Source organism: Python bivittatus, unplaced genomic scaffold, assembly GCF_059951505.1.
Source record: "Python bivittatus isolate LINGU-HERP-01145 unplaced genomic scaffold, Pbiv_v1 ctg000080_np1212, whole genome shotgun sequence".
Lineage (NCBI taxonomy): Eukaryota > Metazoa > Chordata > Lepidosauria > Squamata > Pythonidae > Python > Python bivittatus.
The window spans coordinates 83,032,683-83,056,151 of NW_028277035.1; the positions used below are offsets into that span (position 1 = coordinate 83,032,683).

Below are 23,469 nucleotides of genomic sequence, written 5' to 3' on the forward strand. Positions count from 1 at the left end.
TTGAGAGAATTACAATTGAACTAATATTTACAGAAACATTCATCCTTAGCTTTAAAAAAACGGTGCTGGAGCAACAGTATCCCAACACTAGGCAAACCTCTCAGGTACCCCACTGTCTAATATTATAGCATCTGCCACATTTTAATACAAATCAGCTTTATAATATGTTCAGTCCTTGCTCCATCTGTGTTCTGGGCAGAACAGGAGTTCCCCAAGGCCTCAAATTGTGGTCTGTCCTGATGTCCTTCAACTGGTGATATCACAGATTAAATCTGGGACTTTCCAGATTCAAAGTCTCTACCTTAGCTACAGTATCTTACTAAAGGGCTCTACTAGCATGGATATGTTAACCTGAACAGGATGAGACAGCCTTTGGATCAGTTCTATCAGTGTTTTCATTCCTTGCGTGAACAACCAGTCCATTGAAGAAGCAGAATTGTAAAATCACAGCCCAGAAGCCATGGCTTTGATACCATGTGCTGTTTTACTGAACCCAAGCCAAGCTGATGGCATTACTTCACATGCTGTATGAATACTGATGCACATAATTATTCATACACTGCTGAAATTAATGTACAGAAACACATTACTGTTCAGGAAAATTGTTTTAGAAAATTGTACACAAGGAAAAATGAATATGAAAACACTAGTATTAGAGAAATGTAGATAACCCAGAGATATATGATACATGCATTGTATACATTATATACAATGCATGTGAACCTTACAATGAATGACTTTCGCTTTACAAGAATGGAAGCTGCTCTGAAACAAGAGACAAGTTGAACATAGAGTAAGTTTTCTTTTGCAATAAAGAGAAACTGATTGGAAATTTATTTGACATGTCCTTGCATTCCTCCTTGCCTTTGTATGCCATTCCACTCTACTTGATTTGAAAAAAAGAGTTTTTATTTGTAATGGTGGAACTGAAAGTTTATATTTCCTAATGCCTTACTCAACATGCATACTGTGTGACCAAACTCCATTATTGTTTATATTGAACTTCATAATTAGAGAATGCAGCAAGCTGACAAAAAAACCCCATTTATATATGTTACTAATGTAGAGAAATCCAGAAATACATATACTTAACCTCAACCTTTTTCAGTTAATAAAATATTCAGAAATACTTCAGTGTGCTTTGATGTCACGGTACTCTCATGTTGAAGAAATAAGGGTCCTATAAGTTTTCTCCTCTAGCGGAAGGCAATAAGACAAGTAATGGCTAGAAAGCATGGCACAGAAAATTCAAATTTGAAACAGAGAGCACAATTATGTTTCTGGTTAAGTGCAGTTGGATTATTTAAGTGTATGGTGCATGATTTGTACCTCTTAGATTAGATTCCTTTCTACAGTCTAGGCCTTGGCCAAAGATGCATTTAATGTACAACTTTAACAAGTGGAAACAGTTTATTTCCTTTCACCCTTAACTGATGTCTCTGAAGTTTATCTAATGATGTGCTGTCCACACACTCCAGCAGTATGTCGTATGATTGACTCTCTTTCTAGTCAGGCTACCAGCAGAATGAGCATTGGGAGGGGGGTGAGGGAAATATGATTGGGACCCAGCAGTTTGAATACCACTTACCTGTGAAGATCAGAGCTGAAAGGAGATTAATTGAGCATCCAAGTCCCTACTCAGTACAAGATCTAAATGCAGGCTGCTTCAACAACACTTCTACTACTTAATTGTCCAGCCCACACTTTAATACCTCCAGGGAAGGAAATTTAACTGCCTGAAGCAGTCATTTCTATCACTAAACAGTTTTTTTTTCAGACTTTTTTCTAATGTTGAGCCCACAACTCCCAGTAGTCTAATGCAGCATGAACAATGATGAGAGTTGCTGGGGATTATATCTCAGAAACATCTGGAACGCCACAAATACCCAACTCCCCAGTGGAGGCTGGCCACTCTTGTGAAAGAGGACTGAAAGATAGCCACAGAAGGGGAAACTCCTCAACCCTGGAATTGTCAAAGAAATTGCCACTCAAGAGTTTTTGCATCTTCATGTTTTTATGGAGGAGGATTTACAGCAAATGATTAAAGAGAGAGATGAGTTTTGGGATGCAAGTAAAGCTTTTGTAAGAGGATACTTTATACAATGTAATGGTGAACTTGAAAAGAAAAGGCAAGAGAACATACAAATGGTTTTGGATGAGATTAAAAAAAGGAAGAAAAAGTTTTAAAAATCCCCAGGGATGACAACTATTACCCACCAAATTAAGCTTTTACAGAGGCAACTATCTATGTTAAGAGTGAGAGAGATGGAAATGAAGATGAATTATGCAAAACAAAGACATTTTGAATTTGTAGATAAACTGGGGAAATGGTTGGCATATAAATTGCGAAAAGAAAAAGAAAAGAAGGTGATATTAAAGTTACAAGAAGGAAATACTGTAATAACAGATAATACAAATATGAGAAAAATGTTTCATCAGTATTATTCTGCCTTATATAAAGGTCAAGAAATTTCCTCAGAAAAACTGGATGGATAGTTATATAAACAGAATTTACCAAAGATCACAGAGAATCAGAGACAAATTTTGAATGGACCTATAACAATAAGTGTGTGAAGCTATTAAAAAGACTAAAACAGGAAAGGTACCTGGTCCAGATGGGCTGCTGGCTTCTTTCTATGTTTTGGGGATGAGCTTTTACAACCTTTACAACAAATAAATGGTGATATAATGGGAGCTCAGGCTGCACAGTTTCTTGCAAAGATGGAGGCAATTTCAACTTTCTCTTGTCTTGAATTCATACTGTATTACATCTTAGTCTTCCTAGATAATTCTCTCCTCTCCTGCAAATGCTCAGGCCTTTTATAGGCTGGAGATTAAACTAGCTTCTAACACCCTACTCCTTATGCCAGCCTCTCCCAACCTGAGCATCCTCTGGATTGACTCAGTTCCAGAATTCCTCAGCCAACATGGCCATTGCAAGAAATTCTAGGACTTGAAGGCTGCACACCTTGGGGATGCCAAGGTAGGAAAAGTTGCCTTATGCTCTCTTCTATCCTGTCTTCTGAGTATATCTACCATCTATACTCTAGAATTTGTACAACTAAGCAAGAACTGCTTGACCTCCTGGATGCTGAATAGGTTCTGTACCAACCAGGCATGGGTACAAGGTATCTTCTGCTCTTCCCGATAGGAGGCGGAACCACTGAACCAAAAATAAAACATCCAAGATTATTTCCTAGCCCACACTGAAGTGCTTCTCTTTCCTTTTGAGTAAGGGTCTCTTTAAAACAAAGTTTTCTTAAATAGAGGGGATAAATTAGGGAAAGGTGAAACTAGTGGAGAGGAAATAATAATACAGTTTTAGCAAACAATCATATTTTTTAACTGCTTTAACTAATGTGCTTTGCTTGATCACTCAAACAAGGAAACAAATTTTTGCTATAGGCTGTAGATCTTTTGATACTTTTGATGCTGGCCTTTTGACATAATCACTAGTCAGCAAAAACCACTAATGTTTCCCTGAAGACAGAATCATTATCCTTCATTTTTTGTCACTAAAGAATCTATTATATTCTGTTATCCATGCATACATCAATCATTTCAGATTCCAGAAGTCATTTAAACAATACTTCCTCTTCAGTGTAGGCATAGCCATCCCTTGATAAATTAGGAGTGAGTTTTCTGTTAGGAAGAAAACAAGAAGGCTGGATATGCAACTTTCAAAACCAAACCAAACCAAACCATTTTTTTTCTACAAAAAAATAAGAGTAATATATAGCATTTTCTCTTCTTTTGAGTCCTGGTGGGAAGGATATATTATGAAAAAGAGATCAAAGCTGAAGCTAGACGCATGGTCAAAAACACCTATTATTACATAATACTTGCAGTAATTTTACTTTACTAAATGTCTAATAGCATTTTTTAAAAATACAGTTTATGGTGTATTAAATTTGGTAAATACGTTTTAGATTCACAAGCTATAAACTTGATAAAGCTTTACATCAAGGTTAGTAAATTAAAAGGGATGGCATGGTGTAGGATATAATAATCTCATCATCATGTTATGAATGCGGCATTTCTTTTTTTGGAAAGTACGTTGGGTGTGTAAAATTGCAATCTTATACCCAATTATGTAGGAATAAGGCAAACTCAGTGAGATTTCCTTTTAAGTAAGCATACAGGAACCACACAGTATATCCAGAACTGCTGGGGAATTTTCAGATGGATTTGCAACTGAACTGCCATTACCTCAAACAAAGAATGGCAAATAAATAAATAGAAACAGGAAAGAAAAGAGTTACAAAATTGGGGGGGGGGGAGGAGGCTCTGATTTTCTGCTCAAAATGCAAGCGCTTTCTCCAGAACAACTTTAGTTACAAATTCTTCCAAAAAGCTGAGAAGAAGAAAATTTTTAGTTAGGTTCACAGTTTGAGAAGGCCTCTGAAAAAAATAGGAAGGGTTTTAAATCAGTTCTGATGTTTTTGTACAAAATCCAGATGGCTAAAAGGTTTATCTCAAAACATATACTTTAAACTATGCTTTGCCATCCTGTATGAATTTTATATGCATTGTTGTGGTTTTGAACCAAGAAATACATCATAATATTTAGAAAAGGATGCATTTAGAATAGACTGTATACAATCGTTTAAGTAAAGACTGAACAAGATTGTGAAGTTGCCCTGTTGCTAAGGTTTCTAGCAATTGTAGGGCCAAAAGCTTGTTTTATTCTGTTCTTAGTATTAATTCATAGTTTTTGTAAGGAAATTCTATGAATCTGTCATTTTAAAATCTTTTTTCTTCTGCCCTCCATCTTCCCAAAGATACCCTAGTGCTCCTCTAGAGTTCTCTACATTTTATGTCCTGCCAGCCACTCTCTCAAAGAACCAAAGCCTATTTTTTCCAGAGAAGAACATTCAGAGCAGTGTTGTCCAACTTGGCCACTTTAAGAAGAGTGGACTTCAACTCCCAGAATTCCCCAGCCAGCATGGGGAAGTCCACTCATCTTAAAGTGGCCAAAGTTTGGACAACACTGATTTAGAGAGACTCTGTTATTATATTTATCAGTTATGGCAAGTTTAAAGACATAAAAGCTATAGTTGTTGTCACTAGTTATAAATGTACAACAATGAATGAGAGACAGTTGTGTCTGAGGCAACATTTCTCACTGAGAAAAGTCTTCCCCAAGTCCTAAGCCCCCAATATACTTTCCCAAATTATGAGAAAAAACTCAGGAGACTAATAAGTTATTTTATTTTTGCTCCTAAGCCCAAACCTTACAGATATTACTCCAGTCCCAAACTCCTAGAAACAGTCTGCCAAGATACTCTGTCCCCTTTGCCTTAACCCATTCAGCCCACTTTCTTTGTTCTTCTCTCTTCTGCCCTCTCATGGGCCCTCTCTCTCTTGGGGACAAAGGTGTCACACACCAGTGGCCGAGAACCATTCTATAGTGAACAGTTGTATGTTAGGGTGGGGATATTGATATAGGTAGTTCTCGCTGACCATTTAATGACGGTTTGAAGTTACAATGGCCTTGGAAAAAGTGCTTTACGACCTGTACTCACACTTATCACAGTCACAAACTGTCACACCACACCTTGCGGTCACATGATTGTGATTTGTGACCTTTTTTACAATGGACGTTAAGTGAGTCACCATGGTTGTTAAGTGAATCACATGGTCGTTAAGTGAATTCCAGCAAAAATGTCGATTAGGGAAGCTGGATTCACTTAACGACCACATGATTTGCTTAATGATCATCGTAAAATCGGGTCTGGTCACGTGGTGACTCGCTTAAAGACCACCCCACTTAATGACCAATTTTCTGGTCCCTATTGTGGTTGTTAAGTGAGGATTACGTGCAATCACTTGTCTCAGCCACATATGCAAACATTCTCAAGATGGATCTCAGAAGCAAGTTTATATATTAGGTAGAAATTTCCATTTCTCATAAAATAAGAAAGTCATATGCTGTTTTAAAGACTTTTTTGTCTTGAAAATGCTTTTCTATAAGGGCATCTTGTGTGTTAGAGAAGATTCTATTTCTGTCAAAGAAGCACAAAGAACTCTAGTGGGTTTGCTGGTTCAACCTTTGCCACAAGCCTAAACTTCACACTTACAGCACTATTCTCTAAATGAACTTTTATTGCAATCCTTCCCTGCAAAAAAATAACTAAATTAAACAAAATGAAAGCAAGGCAGTGCTTGCCTGTCACAGCTTAATGTGATCTTGGAAAAAGTCATGTTTGGTTTTTTTAAGGCAAGTGGCATCTTTGTGGCATCTTTTAGCCTTTGAATCCCAAGAGTGAGGAGTATTGTATTTGTGGAGTCCTTGGTGCTCTCTGAGCTTGGTTGTTTGCTTGCAGACATTTCATTACCCAACTAGGTAACACCATCAGTACATTCTCTTCTATTGGAGTGCTGCATTTACCTGAAAGGATGATGAGTTTTTGCTTCCCAAATAATTATCTGTGAAGGGTGGCAGTCTTATGTTCTCTGAGAACACAGGAGTCATAGAAGATGGTGTTGAAAATGAGTTCATGGGTGGGAGGTGCAAAGAATGAAAGTCATTGGCTGAAATGGAGAGGGGAGAAGAGATGAAACCATTGCAGAAATCATTCAGCAAGGATGAAACTGACCTGAACACACTTGCTCTACCCTCCTTTTGTTATCCTCTACCTGTAAGCAATGAGTGACTGAATTGGGGAGCTTCCTCTATCCATGGAAGTTCTCCATGCAAATGAAGACTTGGGAGTCAGGTTTGTAAATCAGTGGAGAATGTCCATGGATAGAGGACCTCTCCATGTGGAAGAAAATAAGAAGAGGACGAGGCTAGCACACTGGCCGAACAAGACTAGAAACTATAACCAAGTTTACCTGTGAATAAGAGCCACTGTGGGACATATTAAGAGCTGTCAAGAGTCCTGTGACTGTGGTGGAGTACGACTTTGATTAATTAATAAATAAATATTACAGAGAAAGCATGCTTTTTGTTATAGCTGTAGCCTCTGTTAAATGCTTCTATTAAACCATTTTCCCAGCAGTGTCACCCGCAGCACAAGAGTAGTCTGTGCATACTCTTATCTAGGAACTGACTACAGAGTAAGAATGCATACAGTGATGCTAGCAGAGTCCAGATTTTGTCAATAGTTCTTTGTGTGCAACTGAGCAGTTTGTGTGTGAGTGAATGGTGTGTGTATATGGATGTGATGGGGAAGAATTAATAGTACAAAGGGGTATCTTACATTGCTGATTTAAGACCTAATATTAATTTGAACTTACTGCCCTGGGAAGTCTTTTTTGGGTTTTTTTCTCCTCTGGCCAACAATGCATAAACACGCAGACACAGAGACACACAAATCCACATATAAGAGAGTCACACGCACACATTTGTTGGGAGAAAAAATCTGCAGGATTATTTTCAGTGAGAACTGGCAACTCTTGTTAAGGAGGAGGCAGTGTGTACAAAGCTTTGGTGTATGTTTATAGCCTTTTCTTCTATATAATCTTCCTGGTTTTCTTAAATTCAGGGTCCTCTTATTTTCAGGTAAATACATATGTAGAATCATGTTCTAAATTTCCTGAAATTTTAAATATTTTCTCTATCTTGAGATACATGGAGTTTAAATGTCTTTTTTTGGAGGGGGTGTGTGATTTACCTTGTAGAGAATGAAATGAATGATCTGGGTGGGGTGATTGTTAGCAGACCATTTATTTTGCATTTCTTTTGGTTTGAAAACTTTCATTTAAGTTTTCATTCATTTGTTGAGTTTATATCCCTGCCCTCTCCCCTCCACTTTTCTTCCAGAGCTCATGGCAGCCTAAATGAAGATCTCCTTTCATTTTCTTTCCATAAGGACAACTGCATGCCATAGGTTGGGTTGAAAAAGAGTGGCCAGTCCAGAATCACCCAGTCCTATCACACTTTAACCTCTATGCCACATTGGAAAGTAACATTTATCGGATTGCATCGACCAATGCTTGAAAGACCCTTTGTTTACTGATATCTATTCCTCTAGATTTTATTTATCATTTTCCCAAGGGCAAACTAACTACCATGAGACTTTTAGATATTCTGAGGCTTCCTAAAGCCTGTGCCAGGATATAAACTGAATAAATAAAGTTCAGGGCTGCACAGCTAGAAAAAGTTACAATTAGGTTGAAGTCTTAAGGACCTTTCCTGGGAATGAGCTCGATAGAACACAGTGGGGACTTACTTTACAATAAATATGCATAGCGCTGTGCTATAGGTGTATCTTTAATTTGACACTTATGCCAACAATAACAAGAAAAAAGAAATAAAACAGCACAAGCAATCACAGCCTTACCGATCGACTTTAATAGCTTTTCAAATAGCACCCTGCAATGTAATGCTACTAATGAGCACTGATGAGTTCACCCAGACCTCACTTTAAAAACAAAAAAAAAAGAAACTTTGCCACAAGAACCTCAGGCATCAACAACAAAAAATGATTACAAATGGGCTCCACCATGTCTGCCTGGTCCTCCTAATGAATGGCATTATCTGTGCTTAAGGCTGGTTTATGAAAGGAAAGTGACGGCAGTGATGTTAGGAGACTGGGAATGGCAGTCAAAATGATCAAAGAGCCCCATGTGACGAGAGAGCCTTCTTTTTTAAATAGATGTCTACTTAATTGGCTATCTCACTTGACTAAGGCATTCTGAGGACCTTTCTTAACTGAAATGACCCCAGTGAGCCTTGTGCTAGCTGTATTAAAGGCAGTAGTTAGGGGTGGGCATACTTTTGGTGACCAAGAGCTGCACGTAACATTTTTCAGGAGAATGTGGGCTGTTCTGACAGAGTAATGATCCCATGCAGGGCTCACATGGTCAGGGTCAAGAATCTCCGAGTTTCTCCTTGCATTTTATTTTACATATAGTCGAACTACAGCTCCATAAATACATTCAGATAACCAGAGTGCTGACTCTATCAATGTGTTAGGTAAGCTGTCCTCTGCTAACATTTCCCATACTGTACCAGCTTCTGTATACAGGTATAGATGTCTGGAGATAAAAAGCTCTGTTGGTTACATGGGAGCCAAAGGCCTGGTTGCTAACATGATGAGCATTTCTGTTACTTGAACGCTTGAAGAGGGCACTTGTTAATCCTATTGTAACACGCTTCCATTTTCATGTGTTCATTATTTTAAAATGATGGGAAACCACACAGCTTGTTTTGGGCCATTGTGGTTGGAAGGGGCTTTGAGAGCTGCAAAAGAGAGAAAGAAAAGAAAATGAAAAAGAAATCTAAGGGCTAGTATTAGGCTGCGGCTATGGAGATTTGTGTTCAATTCTCCATTCTCTCCCACCATGGCCCGATTATAATGTCTCCAATTAACTTTGTAGAGCCATTGTGAGAATGCAAGGAAGATGGAGTGCCATGAGGCTTCTTTGACCTGGTGGCAAGATGGAATACAGATAGAACCATTGATATCTAAACAAATATTTTCTTTTAAATGTTTAAATTCTTAAGAGATGCTTACAAATTCTATAGGAGTTTTAACCTGTTTTTGAACAGCATGAAGAACTGTATTGCATCGTGAACATGGATGGGTGTCTTGTTCTGCGGTAGCCGATTGGAGCCAGTGCTTGTTGGGACTGACGAAAAGTAGCAGTTGAAAAAAAGCCAACATTTTCAAACGAGACATTATTCCAGAGTACATTTTCTCCAACTTGGTGCCCTCTAAATGCATGGATGTGTGACTTGGGAAAGAATTCTGTTCTTTTCATTGTACTTCCTGCCAGGGAGGGCCCACCTGCTACCCTGGATTGCAGGAGCATCCACAGAGGTGGCAAAAAAGGGTCAAGATGGTGATTGTGACCACACCACTGAAGCCCCACCCCCTTCTAATGTGTGACATATGTAAAAAGGGGCGTGGTTTCAATGATAAGGTCACAGCCTTTTGGGCTTTTTTGCCTTCCCTCTGTGGACACCCATGTGAGTAATTCTGTTCTTTTCAGAGTCATTTGATTTTTTTTTTATTACAATCTCCTTTCAACTTCTACTTGAGATTGCAAGTGTAACCTGCACAAAATTTGTGGAGGGATTTATGTGCATTTCTCAGAATATATATACATTTTTAACTATGCATTTTCTGGTGGGCACTTTTTTTGCAAGCAATCTTTTTTTTAATATAATGCAGTTTCTGTATACTTTCTCACAGCACATGCACTTTTACATGCATGGCTGTTAAGTTGTAAACTGCCATTCTAAAATATAAAAATGTGGATTTCATTATGGAAGGATACTTTGGTTCACATGTAGCTTTGGGAAGAGTGAAGAAGGTAACTTTATGTAAAAAAATCAAGCAATCCAAAAGGGACAAGTATCAGTCTTCCCATCAAAGTAAAGCAGAATAAAAACAAGGAAAGTGTCCCTTGCTTGCTATTTTTACTCTAGTGGATTTTGGATAGTGGATTTTGGGTAAAAGGTCTACAGAGCTGAGGGCTTTGGAGCTGTATCACCAAACATTTTAGCTGTCTGGATGCTCAAACCACCATTTTACACACAGTAAAGGGTATGTGAGAGTGACCTTGGGAGACAGGGGGAAAAGCCACAGCCAGGGGAATGGTCGGATAAGAGGCAGCTTAGCCCGCAGAAGGAATGTGGGCATGGCAAACATCTCAGAAGGGACCCTCCCTAGTTTATTGGGTTGTAAAGGCAATGGGGGGAGAAATGCACTTTCAGACTTGCAGGATTCTGTTAATGTAGCCTTACAATAACGTTAGAGCTAGTACTTCTGCGTGTGCTTCTTCTCTGGACTACCTTGCAGGGCAAACACAAATCAGATGGAACAGATGCATACAGAACTGAAAGTTTGTTTTTTTACAGTTTCAATCTAGTAGATGTGGACGGGAACAGTTATTTAGAAAGACAGATATTATACCTGTCATGTTCAAGACAAAATTATGGGCAACTGAATCTGGAAGCAAGCCATGATCCTCCAAGTCTCCATGCTCTGGCAAGGGCCAAGAATGGCGCATAGAGAGCATTGTGCTTTGTTGAATAGATTCATTCCTGATGACAAATTCCCTGTCCTCAACCCAACCTAAAAACCTGATGCTAGTTGTCAAATTAGGGTCAATATGACATAACCTAATATTTCAGGTTTCAAGAACCCAAGCCTAAAATATTTCTTGGGTTACCAAATACGCTAGGGCTCTGTAGCAGACACAGCAATTTCTAGCTGAAACTTCAGATAAAAGTACCCGATAACCATAAACAGGGAAGAGTTATGTGATGTTACACCAACCATAGTGGTGGGTGGCATTTGCCTAATCTCTTAATGGTTAGATGCAGAGAAAATTCTGATACTGTTTTTTGGGGGGGGTGCCTTTAAGTCAGTGCTGACTCTTGGTGACTGCTTGGACTAGTTCCTACAGTATTCTTGGCAAAATTTCAGAAATGGTTTGCCATTGCCTCCTTCCTAGGGCTGAGAGGGAGGGACTGGCCCAAGATCACCCAGCTGGCTTTGTGCCCAAGGTGGGACTAGAACTCACAGCCTCCCAGTTTTTAGCCTGGTACCTTAACCACTACACTAAACTGACTCTCATGTGGCTTATCTATGGATGCAGTATATTAATACTGCAAGTAAGTATGCTGTGATTCTGACATGTGAAAACTGAGTACTGGATTTTGAAAGAAACTGGATGTTCAGGCTTCCTTTGAAAGTCTGTTGTGGGACAGTTCTCTGAGCGTTATCTGCAGAAGTTCAAGGACTGTAATGAAGATGTTTAATAATTCTACAGATTCAGCAACTTCTCACCCAATTCCCATTCCTGACTCAATGGAAAGGCTGAGAGAAAATGGATTCATGGTCTGACTTCCCATCTGCCCTGCAACAGTCACAGAAAATACAGATCAGATTACAGCTCATTATTTCATATTGTTTCAGATAAGGGAGGAAAAACCCTCTGCACAATGGTTTAGCTTCTGTCATTGCTACTGTGTGATTGTGATTAGATTCACTGCATCTCGACAAAAGTTGCTTGAGGTTCTTCATGTCACTAGCCTGACCCCTCACTACAAAGCATTAGTTAGCAGGTTTTATGTAGCTTTTGTATAATTGCAATATTTTCTGATTTCCAAGGAAGTTAAATGAGCTCAATTGTCTGGCAAGGACAAGAGATTTAAGGCGGCTACACATTTTTCAACGAGAAGATTTACTTCTCTTTGTGCTATCTTTTTAATGGCAGGCTTTCCTCTCTACATTTGCTGCTATGGCAGTGATGGTCTCTCAACTCTCTCTCTCTTTTATAATAATTTTTATTCAAGTTTACAGTTATCAAGATAAAAAAAGTAATACAAACTAAGGAAAAAATAAAATAAAATAAAATAAAAAGGCTTCCTGAATCCAATTCAGGGACTGGTAACATTTTCAATAAATTGGAAATAAATTGTTCTGTTTCAGCCATCTGTTGTTTTCCTTTTACCTTGAGAGAAGAAAAGAAAAAGAATGGCTGGATTCACACATTGCACCAAGCCAAAGTATGGTTTGTTTACTTTTGGTATAACTAAATATGTGGCCCATAACAATGTAAGAGCTCTGAGGCTGGAACAGGCCCATCTGTGCCATCCTGTGGTCAACTGGATGCGTTTGAGAAGCTCACGAGCCTACATGACTCTCACTTCCACTGTTGCTTGCTGGAACCAGGATTGCTGCCTATGATTCAGGAGCTAGCCATCAAGTTAGTAATCTCTGATAGGTTGACCCTCCGTTAATCTGTCCAGTCCTCTTTTAAAACTACACCAGTTGGTTGCCATTACAACTGTAGGCAACGTACAACACTGTACAACTTTCCTGAACCCAATTGTGTTGGACTTCACTACAACATCACTAAAAAGTACCAGCTTGGAAAATAAGTTGGAAAAGAAAGGTGAAGTGTGTGTGTGTGTGTGTGTGTGTGTGTGTGTGTGTGTGAGAGAGAGAGAGAGAGAGAGAGAGAGAGAGAGAGAGAGAGAGAGAGAGAGAGAGAGAATTTTGTCTCCCTTTGGTTTAAGGGAAAATATAAGAAAAAAGTGTCTTTTCCCACACAATTTAGGATTTTTTTTTCTTTGTACTTCTATGTCTTATGGCTATCACTTTGAAACCCATCTATTTCTAGTTTTTTTATTTCCACATCTCTCTAACGTACTTCTCTGTAGTTTCTTCTACTTACTACTTACTTGTGTTTTTTATTTCTGTAGCTATGCATTTCCATGCTTTATTTCTATATGCATTATTCTGGCATCTTCCATGCTTTACTTAAGAGTTGCTTCTATTTCTATAGATTTCTAGGCTTCCTTTCTGTAAATCTTCCAGGTTGTATGGGCATCCTTTTACTCTGACAGTTTTTAATTATCCTCACCTTTGTTAATTATGGGGGCTTAGCCATCCTTTGATAGTTAACCCTCTGGTAAGTTACCAAGGGCTCCTGATTTTGATGGCTGTTTACTAGCTCCTGAATCAGAGGCAGTGTGGATGTCTGCCCTCCCAGCTGTGAAGTGTGGGGAAACCAAGGTTCATGTCTCTCTTTTCCCAGGCTGAGCTACCCTTCAGCTTGTTTGCCCTGGTTATGCTGAGGCTGGCATTTCCAGGGCTCTTTCAGTGGCTTCATCTTGAGGCTCTTATTCTGTTGGTTGTGGGGGAGGACATTCCAGTGATTGCTGCTACTCCTGGTCCTGCTGCCATACATCCTTCTTCTCTCTGTAGCTACTCCTTCTGACTTCCAGCTGGGTTCCACAATCTCACTTAACTTCAAGCTCCTTCCAGACATGCTGATTCCAGTTGCCTCTTCAGCACGGAACATGACTCCTTCTTTCAGCATACCCACCTGCCCTTTTTTAAAATGGTGGTGGGAAAGGTGGAGTCAGTTTTTGACTCCTGGCTACTGCTTGGACCAGTCCCTGCAGTTTTCTTGGCAAGTTTTTCTGAAGTGGTTTGCCCTTGCCTCCTTCCTAGGGCTGAGAGGGAGGGACTGGCCCAAGGTCACCCAGCTGACTTTGTGCCCAAGGTGGGACTGGAATCCACGGTCCTCTGGTTTCTAATCTGATGCCTTAACCACTACACCAAACTGGCTCTCTCTCATGAAGTTACTAGATGTATATAATGTACATGTTTTTGCACTCCATCGTTTTATTTATAAGTGTATTCACATGCTTTACTAAAAAATCTTGGTGCTTTTCAAAAATTCAGGACCTGAAACTGGACCTATTTTTTAAAAAAGAAACTCAGATAATTCATGCTGGACAGAAATGTGAATAATCAATGGGATGATTTGAAAGTAAATGATCAAGATCAGAGGATAAGGACATTGTCTTTCTTAGGTATTGAGATCAAAGGCTGTACTAGAAAAAATATTTAAATTTTGTCCAGAAATTGCCCCCTAAGCAATGAGAATCTCCTATCTTGGGGACCAGAATGAACCAATGGACAGTGTTGAACATTCAGTAACTATCAAAATTAGGGATTTGAGCGTCTTTTCACATTCTTTATGGCCTTCATAGCTTCTCTTTCCAGTTGTTCTGTCTTTGTATTTCATGGATCACACCAACTGTTATATGCTTTCCTTTTTGGGCTTACTATTCTTGTTTCCATGCCAGTATCTGCCAAACAATGGGTTATAATCAACATTCTGGAAACAAAGCAAACTAAATAAAGGATATACAAACGTATGGGATCTGTAGACTATCATAGACGGGGAAAGCTTTTGTTCTTTTATTAAAGAAGCTTGCCTTTTTGGGTGGAGAGAACATACCACATCGCTGTGCATAAAAAAAAAAAAAGGACAACTTAATGACAAAACTCATGCTTTTACATGCAGAAAGCTCTAGGTTGCATCGTTGGGCATTTCCAGTTCAGAAACCCCTCAGCTGTGAGAGAGCTTCACTTCACACACTAGAGAAGTGCCACCAGAAGAGCTATTAACATTACTGCACTACCTGGATTACCCATGGCAGCTTTCATATACTCTGGTTTTACTTCAGTTTTTAGTATGGATCTTAAGATGGTAAGAACAGAAAGCTGAAGGGTTGATTTATTATCATTCGGTTTGGGAAAAAATTATTTCACAATAACAGGTAGAGATGTGCAAATTGATACAAACCTTTTCTGTTTCATAATCTATATCAGTAGGGAAACATTCCACCCCATGGTTTTGTTAAAAAACAAAAACAAAAAAAAAACCTGTGAAAAATCTGCATCTGTTTTCATTCACAACTCTCCCTAACATATGGAGCTTTTGAACACAACTTCCCCTTTAGTACATAACTGTTAATGTAAATTCCTCAAGCAATTTCCATAATGCCATTCTTGATTGGGCAAATGTTCTCACTGCAGACATTTTACATCTAAAATTCCCTGATGTAAGCTTTTATTATTTTAATATATCTATCTCTTTTGGTACCAAACTTTCAAAAACATTCATTATCTTTTAGATACACCATTTTAAAAAGAAATGGCTTTTTAATATGGATTTTTGACCAGAAATAGATTCTGATAAAGCTTTATAGTGATGAAGACTGTTTTGGCAGATCTTATAAGTAAACTCCCCTGGAAATCTAAGGTAGATTTATTTTACATTCCTCTTACAAGTGACTAAATAAAATTAAATGAAAATAGGATTTAACAAGCAAGGAAAATATAAAAATAGTGAGAATTTTTACTGCTATGAGTATTATAATCATCATCTGTGACAGGCTTAAATACAGGAGTCTTGTAAGGACTTGTAATGAGAACCAGCACTACTCAGACCTGAGAGAGCTGTTTTGTAAAGACTACACAAAACATTTCAGTCTCAGGGCTGGGAAAAATGGCTAAAAGTCAGTTAACTCTTTCTCAAGAAAAAACTTAAGATTTAAACACTATCTGACATTATATACAGAGATGTACATACGTGTTAGCATCTGGCTACTATGAACAATCTCAGAACCAGATCAATTACATGAAAGAGACTTGAAGATGCTTGTGGATGAGATCCTTCTGTGTGATCTTTGAGAAACTATGGAGGATGGGTTTAATGCCAAAGGACTAGAGAAAGAGAACAGTTGTTCCAGCTTCCACAAGGGGAAAAAAGAGGAGTTGGATAACTACAGATTGCTCAGCTCAGTGTCAGTACTGGGCAAAATTATGGAAGAAATTATGGGTTTATCAAAAATATAAATCCATATAAATTGAATGAATGAATAAATAAATCATGTCAAATCAGCCTGATCTTGTTTGTTAGTGTGATAAGTTTAGAGGGCCACAGAAAAGTATTCTCTGACCTCAGCAAAGCATTCAACAAAATCTCCCATGAGATTCTGCTACAGAAGATGACAAAATGCAGGCTGGACTATGCTATCATTAGTTGGTTGAACAACTGTTCCCACTGACTTCACATCAACCTGGTGGGAAGTACCGACTGATGTATGCAAGCCTCTGTTCTAGGCCTTATGCCATTTAATGTATTTATAAACAATTTATATGAGAAGTTAGAAAATATAATTTAGAAAACATTTGCAGATGACACAAAGATGGGAGGAGTTGTACCAAGATTTAGGAGTATAAATAACCTGAAGAAGAGAAGACTGAGGGGAGACAGGGGTCTTCAAGTATCTGAACGGCTACCATGTGAAGGAGAATAGTTCAGAGTTCTTTCAGAACACACAACAAGAAACTGTGGTTTTAAATTACAAGCAGATTTCAGTTGGAAATAATAATAATAATAATAATAATAATAATAATAAAAAAACTCTAACAGAGTTAAGAATTGTTTAACAGTGGAAGAGACTGCCCCAGGAGGTAGTGAACTGGGAGGTGTTTAGGCAGCGGCTAGATGACTATCTGGTAGGAATGCTGTCACAGTGGATTCCTGCAGACGATTGAACTCAATATCCCCACGTTCCCTTCTGGCCCATATATTCCATGGTTATATGCTATAGGCCAATCTACAGCAAGCCAATCTTTTATGCATATATATGACTTCTTTCATGCCTACAACAAAGACTGTCTTGAAGTTTCAATTATTAGCAACTTCCTGAATGTGGATTTGATTTTCCGACAGAACAGAGATTTATGAACCACGCTCAACCTGAACTGTGAGGGACCAGCACAGGATCCTAAGCCTATGAGTAGAAGAACATATGCTATCCAGATTTAACACTGGCATCTGCAGTTTAAAGATTTCAGCTACTGGGTTTTTTAAATATATTCCTGCAGAGAAGATTGTGCTTAGTGGACCCTTTCCAAAGTCAGTCAGGGTCTTTTGTTCTCAGATCTGCAGAGGCCATAAATGTTCTTTGGTTGCCCTCTTAGGGTGTTTATATAATAACATGAAACATACAAACACAACATCTCCCTTAAAAACCACCTTTCGGAAATACTGTATACAGGGTTTACGCTGCCCTAAAACCAGCATTATATCGTCTAAGAAAGAACTTCTCAAACAGCCAAGCCAACTTAATGGGTAATTTAACATTTGATGTGACCCATGATTGAAATGGAGAGATGTAAACAAACAAACACAAATGCACTTTGTTTTCCCATTGTCAAACTCAGAAAAGCACAAATGGCTGAATTTGTTTTCAGCATGGAGGATGACTCTCACAGGCCCCCCAGTGCTTTACGCATGAACAAAGAAGGTCCATTTTTATAGAAATGATTGCAAAGGGTTTTCAAACAACACCCCTCAGCATCTGATCTTTTTGAAAGAAAAATGCCTATGTCTTGAAGCCACAGTAACACAAAACCAAGAATTGCGTTGAGGGCCCAGATAAGGCGAACAAACCCGGTTTGTTCAGAAACGAGCGCCCCTGAATTTCGTGGGGCTGACTCCCGCAGGAAACGTGGAGCTGCGGTGTCCCTGCGTTCATCGGCGCGCCGGTCTTCGACAGCGCTGCAAAACAACTTGCCTCTTCATCCGTCCCGCGGCGGCAGCCGCTGCAGCGGGAACACACAACAAACTTTCCCTCGGTTGCGTCAGAAGCTCTTTTATTGCTACTTACAAAACCGGCTTCCGGTTACCCTGCGCTCAAAGCTGATAGGCGCACCTCCCAGCGTCCCACGCTTGGCGGTCAGCCCAGGACTAAAAGCTGAGTAAAGGTAGGCTTGATCAATTGACTTAGACGTTTCTCCTTGCATGGCCGGCTCTTGCTTTCTCACCAGCCTACTCAGGCCCTGTTTCGGCAGATGGTTTCCCCGGGGGTCAGGAAAGCGAGGCAAGAAGCGCGTCTGGGTAGAGATCGAGGCACTTTGGAACGCTCCAGAAACTCTTGAGAGGGTTTTCAAGAGATCAAAGGGCGGCGGGCGGGACCAGAGTGCGAAGTGGGCAGGGTCAGAACCGAAAGGGGCGGGGCGATCTGTCCTTAGCTCTTTTCGTAAAAAGCAATTTATTCTAGTTTAGGGATTCTCCTACAAAGGGGAAGCACAGTTGCAATGTCTTTTTCTTTCCCTGTATCATGTAGGGGCATCAGTGTCAAAAAAGTCAAGATGGCGGCCAGAACTGCAAGCAAAGCCCTCACTCTTTAAAGTGCAGTAGGTGTCTGACGCATGGAAAAAAAATGCACAGGGCTTTGATTGCATGGTGGACACTGCTATTTTGACTTTCTGAAGTGTTCCCTCCCCCCCTTCTGCCCCCTGGATGTTTCTGGGGATCTATTTTGCACCTGGTAAGATCACACCAGTATTTTATGCTTTGGGTCTCCTGAGCTCTAGGGAGGAGGAGAGGACCAGTGCGATGGTCCTCCTTTAAGAAAGCCCTTTTCCTGATTTCTACCTGGTTCCCCATTTTGAGGGGGCCTCTGTACCTCCATTTTGCTGATTAAATTTGGAGAGATTTTAAAAACAAAATAGAAGTTACATGGAAAAGTATGGATTTTAAGCCAAAAACACATGCCATTTAAACCTGTTTTTAATCACACAAATCAGCTTCTGGACAACAATAGTATTTCAGAGAACAGAAAATGATACTGCTGCTGTGCTAACCATCGTGCCAAATCATCACCCAATGACACAGGATGCTTGTTTCTTTATCAAGGAGAAACCAGACCTTTTGGTCCATAACATACTAGTTCAGAGCGGTTTCAAGGTATAAATTCCGGGGGTCCTTGACATATTTTGCTCCCTCTTGTTCTCATCTGACTGAATGACTGATGTAAATATTTTCTGACATATTTTTATAATTGTCTTGAGGTGAAAGATGGCCCTTTAGAAGGGATGGGAGCAATTTTGTTCTCAGGTGTTTTGGAGAGACCAGATGGCCTCCGATCCGAGCAAGTAACTCGTGATTAAAAAGGGGGAAAGAGGTGAATGCACCACTCTGATAACCCACTACATTACTTTGCTAATTTCTATTCTTTGTTTTGCATACTCATTGCAAAAGCATCTGCTGAAGTTTTCTTTGTTGTTTTGGGGGCAAGCTCTGTATGTATGTGTATGTGCCTGTGTGTGACTTTTGAATATGAAGAAAAGACAGAAATCAAATTCAGCAAAATGCAAATTAAAAGCAGCAAATGGGATTTGGCATGAAAATAAAGAAATGAAGGGGCTTGGTTGTTTTCTTCCTTTGTGTATTTTTTTTAAGTGGGGATGACACATTGCTTTGTGTCGCAAAGAATCAGCACAGAGGCATGTTCATGAAAGTCATTATATAGAAAATCTAGAAGGAGGCCTATGCAAAGTTACTCCTAATTATTTTGAAGTCTATAAGGGAGTGTTTCTCAACCTTGGCCACTTTAAGATATGTGGACTTCAACTCCCAGAATTCCTCAGCCAGCATTGCTGGCTGGGGAATTTGGGGAGTTGAAGTCCATATATCTTAAAGTGGCCAAGGTTGAGAAACTTTGTTATAAGATCTCATGTTAACCTGCCCCATTTAGAAAATCATGGGACAGATAGCTGTGTTGTACTTTAGGCCTAGCACCTACAAGTGCGTCTGTAAATGATTCCATTGAAATAAATGCATCCCATTTTGGTAAACTACAAGACTAGAGAGCCAGCCATGACTGAAAACACAGTGTAGGGGAAGGCAAAGTTTAGAAGTCCAAAGTAGGCCAATCTAGACTGGATCCCTGTTCCTTATTTCAGGATGAAAAAGAAAAGCAGACATACCTTGCTACTTTCTGGGGCTCTGAACACTTAAAAAAATGATTCAGTGCTGTAAACCAAGCATGAGCCTGAAGAAAAGATGATGGTGTGTTAATGAGTTGACTCTTAAAGCAACAGCGTCTTTTTTTCTCAGGATCATATGAAAACCTGAAGAGAGTTCAGCTGCTTTAATGAATAGAAGGGTGGTGCTCCTGCTAGTTTTGAAACAATTCTTCCAAATCATTTTTGACGAATGAATGCATGACTGTACTATCTACATAATTTAAAGCCTCTGGTTTGCTTAAATCTGTTTTTTTTTTTTTGGTTAAAAATCAATACTTATTTTAATTTAAATACTGTATTTGAATGCTTTGTTTCATGAAACAATGTTATTTCTATTTTTTTTCCCCTTGGAACTATTTTATTCCTCTGTATCACTATTAATTCTTTCTGCCAAACATTATTTACAATTTAAAACATTTTCTAATCTTGAAAACTTCAGAAAGAGGAAGGCAGGCAGGGCAGGAAAAAATAATCTTAAGCACCGATAGTGGAGCTAAAAGCATTCTGAAGCTAAGTAACAGAAAACTATTTTGACAGCCTGTCTAACTAAGAAGGGGCCAATCTACCATTCAGGAGTAGGTACCAAAATCAAGGTGCGATAGAAAATGGGTTGTTTCATATTATTAAATTCTCCTGCTCCTGGGACAAACAAAACAAAATCCAGTGCAGGAATTAAAAGATTGGCAGATTCACTTGGCAAGGAGGCTGTCTTCCAGATATCATAGTTTGGAAACTGATTTGGACTTTATTAGCATGGCATATCCTCTAAGCTTATTTAATTTCGTGGAGATATGACAGCTCTTTAATCCAGTTCTGCAAGAATTACTTTCTTCTCAGTTCTCTCAAGCAAACTTGAGTTTGCTCTCAAGTTTTTTAGTATCTTAATCTTTAGTAGATTGGATAGAGAGCCCTGATATAGGTCCTATTGTTCTATCAGATAATGCTTTGGTAATATTATTAATTGTTCAAAGAAAAATGGTCTTATCTTTTTCAAGATGCTATCAATATATAGCATTACTGAAATATTTGTATTTTATAATTCAGGGCGTAATAGGCATAAACTAAATCGGCGGTTGATGTACTATGGCCAGAAAAATGCTGCAAGAATGCATTTTGGTCTTTGCATTTTCCATGAACTCCAGGGCATCATGAAGGAGCGCATTTGTGCATCTGAACAATTTTGGCAAAAGCAGTTTTGAACCCAGGTCACCTGACCATCCAGTACAGTGGTACCTCGGGTCACGAACTTAATTCGTTCCGCGACTCTGGTCGTGACCCAAATTGGTTGCGACCCGAATCAAATTTTCCCATAAGGTTCAGTGTAAATACGGTTAATCTGTTCTGACCCCTCCGAATTTGGTCGCCAACCGATTTTGATTGCCAACCGAATCAAATTTTCCCATAAGGTTCAATGTAAATACGGTTAATCCGTTCTGAACCATATGTATTTTTTTTTTTTTAAACCACAAAAATATGACACGAAGTACAGTACAGTACAGTACGAAGAGAGAGAACGCTAACCTTGCTTGAGGCGTGGAGGACAGGAAGGCGGGTGGGGAGGCGGATATTGTTTGGAGGGAGAGTCCCCCTCCCTACAGGAAGCCACAACCACGTGTCACGGGAGGGAAAATGGCCGCGGATCCTGTTCGTCACCCGATGCGGCGTTCGCGAATGGAGGCAAAATTTTGCGAACGGTGCTGTTCGTGACCCGAATTGGTCGTGAACAGAAGCGTCCGTGACCCGAGGTACCACTGAATTAAGTTTAACAACTCTTTCAAGGGCAAAACTGAATTTTTGAGGGACTAGGTTAATGTAACCTATTTAATTTTGCCTTGCACCATACACTAAAGCATATACTCTACTATCCAAATGGGTTAGGTTAGTTCGCAGAATACGTTAATCCGCCTATCTTCCCCCTCCCCCCAAAAAAACCCTCAGCAAAGCCAAACTGCGACAGGGGTTAAAATTAGCAACAAATAGCGTGTGGGGTGAGTGCAGCTACTATGACTGATCTGGTTGTGTGTTTTGTGAGCCCAACTCTCGAGACCAGTCCAGTCTAGATAAATTGTGAGGCGACCCTAAATTAGCTTGCCTGTTGATGAAGAAAATTTCCGCCTTGCCAAATTTGGAGCCTCCATTTATTAATCTACTGCTCTGTTGTATATGCATTTCTAAATCTGTTTTACTTGGAATATTTATTGATATATTATGTGTGCTTTTATGCTGGCTCAGTTCTTCCTCACAAGCAAAGAATATGGTACAACATAGAAAAATATAATAACTAGAAAATACTAAATTACAAGCCAATCTAATAACCATAAAACATAACTATATATGAATTGATCCTGACACAACAATTCAGCACTAATGCTCCATAATAGTAGAGGCCTCAATCACTCAGGTGCAACCAACCAACAGATGCCCTGGTCCCCAGTCGTCTTTTAAATAGCCAAGTTTTCAAAAGTTTTCTAAAATCCGGACTGAGATTTTATATCTGGTGGGCAATGTTCCACAAGAGGAGAGTTCCTGCAAAAAGGCTTGCCTCTGAGTCCCCTCACATATATTTCATGAGAAATGGGGATGGTTCGCAAACACTTTCAGCAGGCAGATTCTATTTGGGGGAAGTGGTCTGGCAGAAAGACAGAATCCTTAAACAGTTTTTTTTTCCAGTCATAAGCTATATCACAGAAACATGAAACTTGAAAGGTAATTACATTTCAGTCTAGATATTACTTTGGGAAATTCAGATCAACTGAGTTCACTTCCAGATTTGGAGTGAATGAAATTCTTGAGCATTCCTAATGAAAGGACAAGCTAGAAGGGTGGTATCAGGGAGGAATCCCTTTCTGGAATGATTTGGAATCTTTGACACGATGCTCCAATTTAGAAAAAGAGCAAATTAACTGAATTGAATTAATTTCACCTGAAAGAATGTGTTATATATTTATTTATCCATTTTAAAGACTTATATGGCCAGCCATTTTAAAAAATACAACACTGGGCAGTTCACAACAATAATAACCCCCCCCACAAAAAAACCCCAATAAAACCCAAACCCAGCTCCTTAATCATCCTTCTCCGATACATCTAGCGATACTATCCCTGGACTCCAGCCTCATCCTATACCAACACCTGGGGAAAGAGCATTGGGGCTATTATGAAAAGGCATGCTTCCTAGTCCTGCTAGATGGCTAAATTAATGTAATGTAATGTAATATAATAGTCCTTGCTTAATGACCAGAATCGGGACCGGCATGTCTGTTGCTAAGTGACACGGTCATTAAGCGAGACATCACATGACTACGATAGACTTATGTCCTCACTTCTACTGCAGTTGTTAAGCGAATCACCACAAATCGTTAAGTGAGACATCAAGTGACTG

At 39.3% G+C, this 23,469-nt stretch overlaps 1 protein-coding gene across 10 annotated transcripts in view; it reads left to right on the top strand.

Moving 5' to 3' along the window:
• The window catches only part of FHIT (fragile histidine triad diadenosine triphosphatase), a 1,182,997-nt gene that overhangs the window by 364,786 nt on the left and 794,742 nt on the right, over nucleotides 1-23,469 (top strand). Inside the window, exon 1 of one of the 10 annotated variants that reach the window (XM_088134437.1) lies at nucleotides 17,647-18,041. The exons of the other annotated variants lie outside the window; for them this stretch is intronic. The gene's annotated coding sequence lies outside the window, so the exon portion shown is untranslated. Of the gene's footprint in view, nucleotides 1-17,646; nucleotides 18,042-23,469 lie in introns of those variants that run through there. 10 annotated transcript variants of the gene reach the window in all.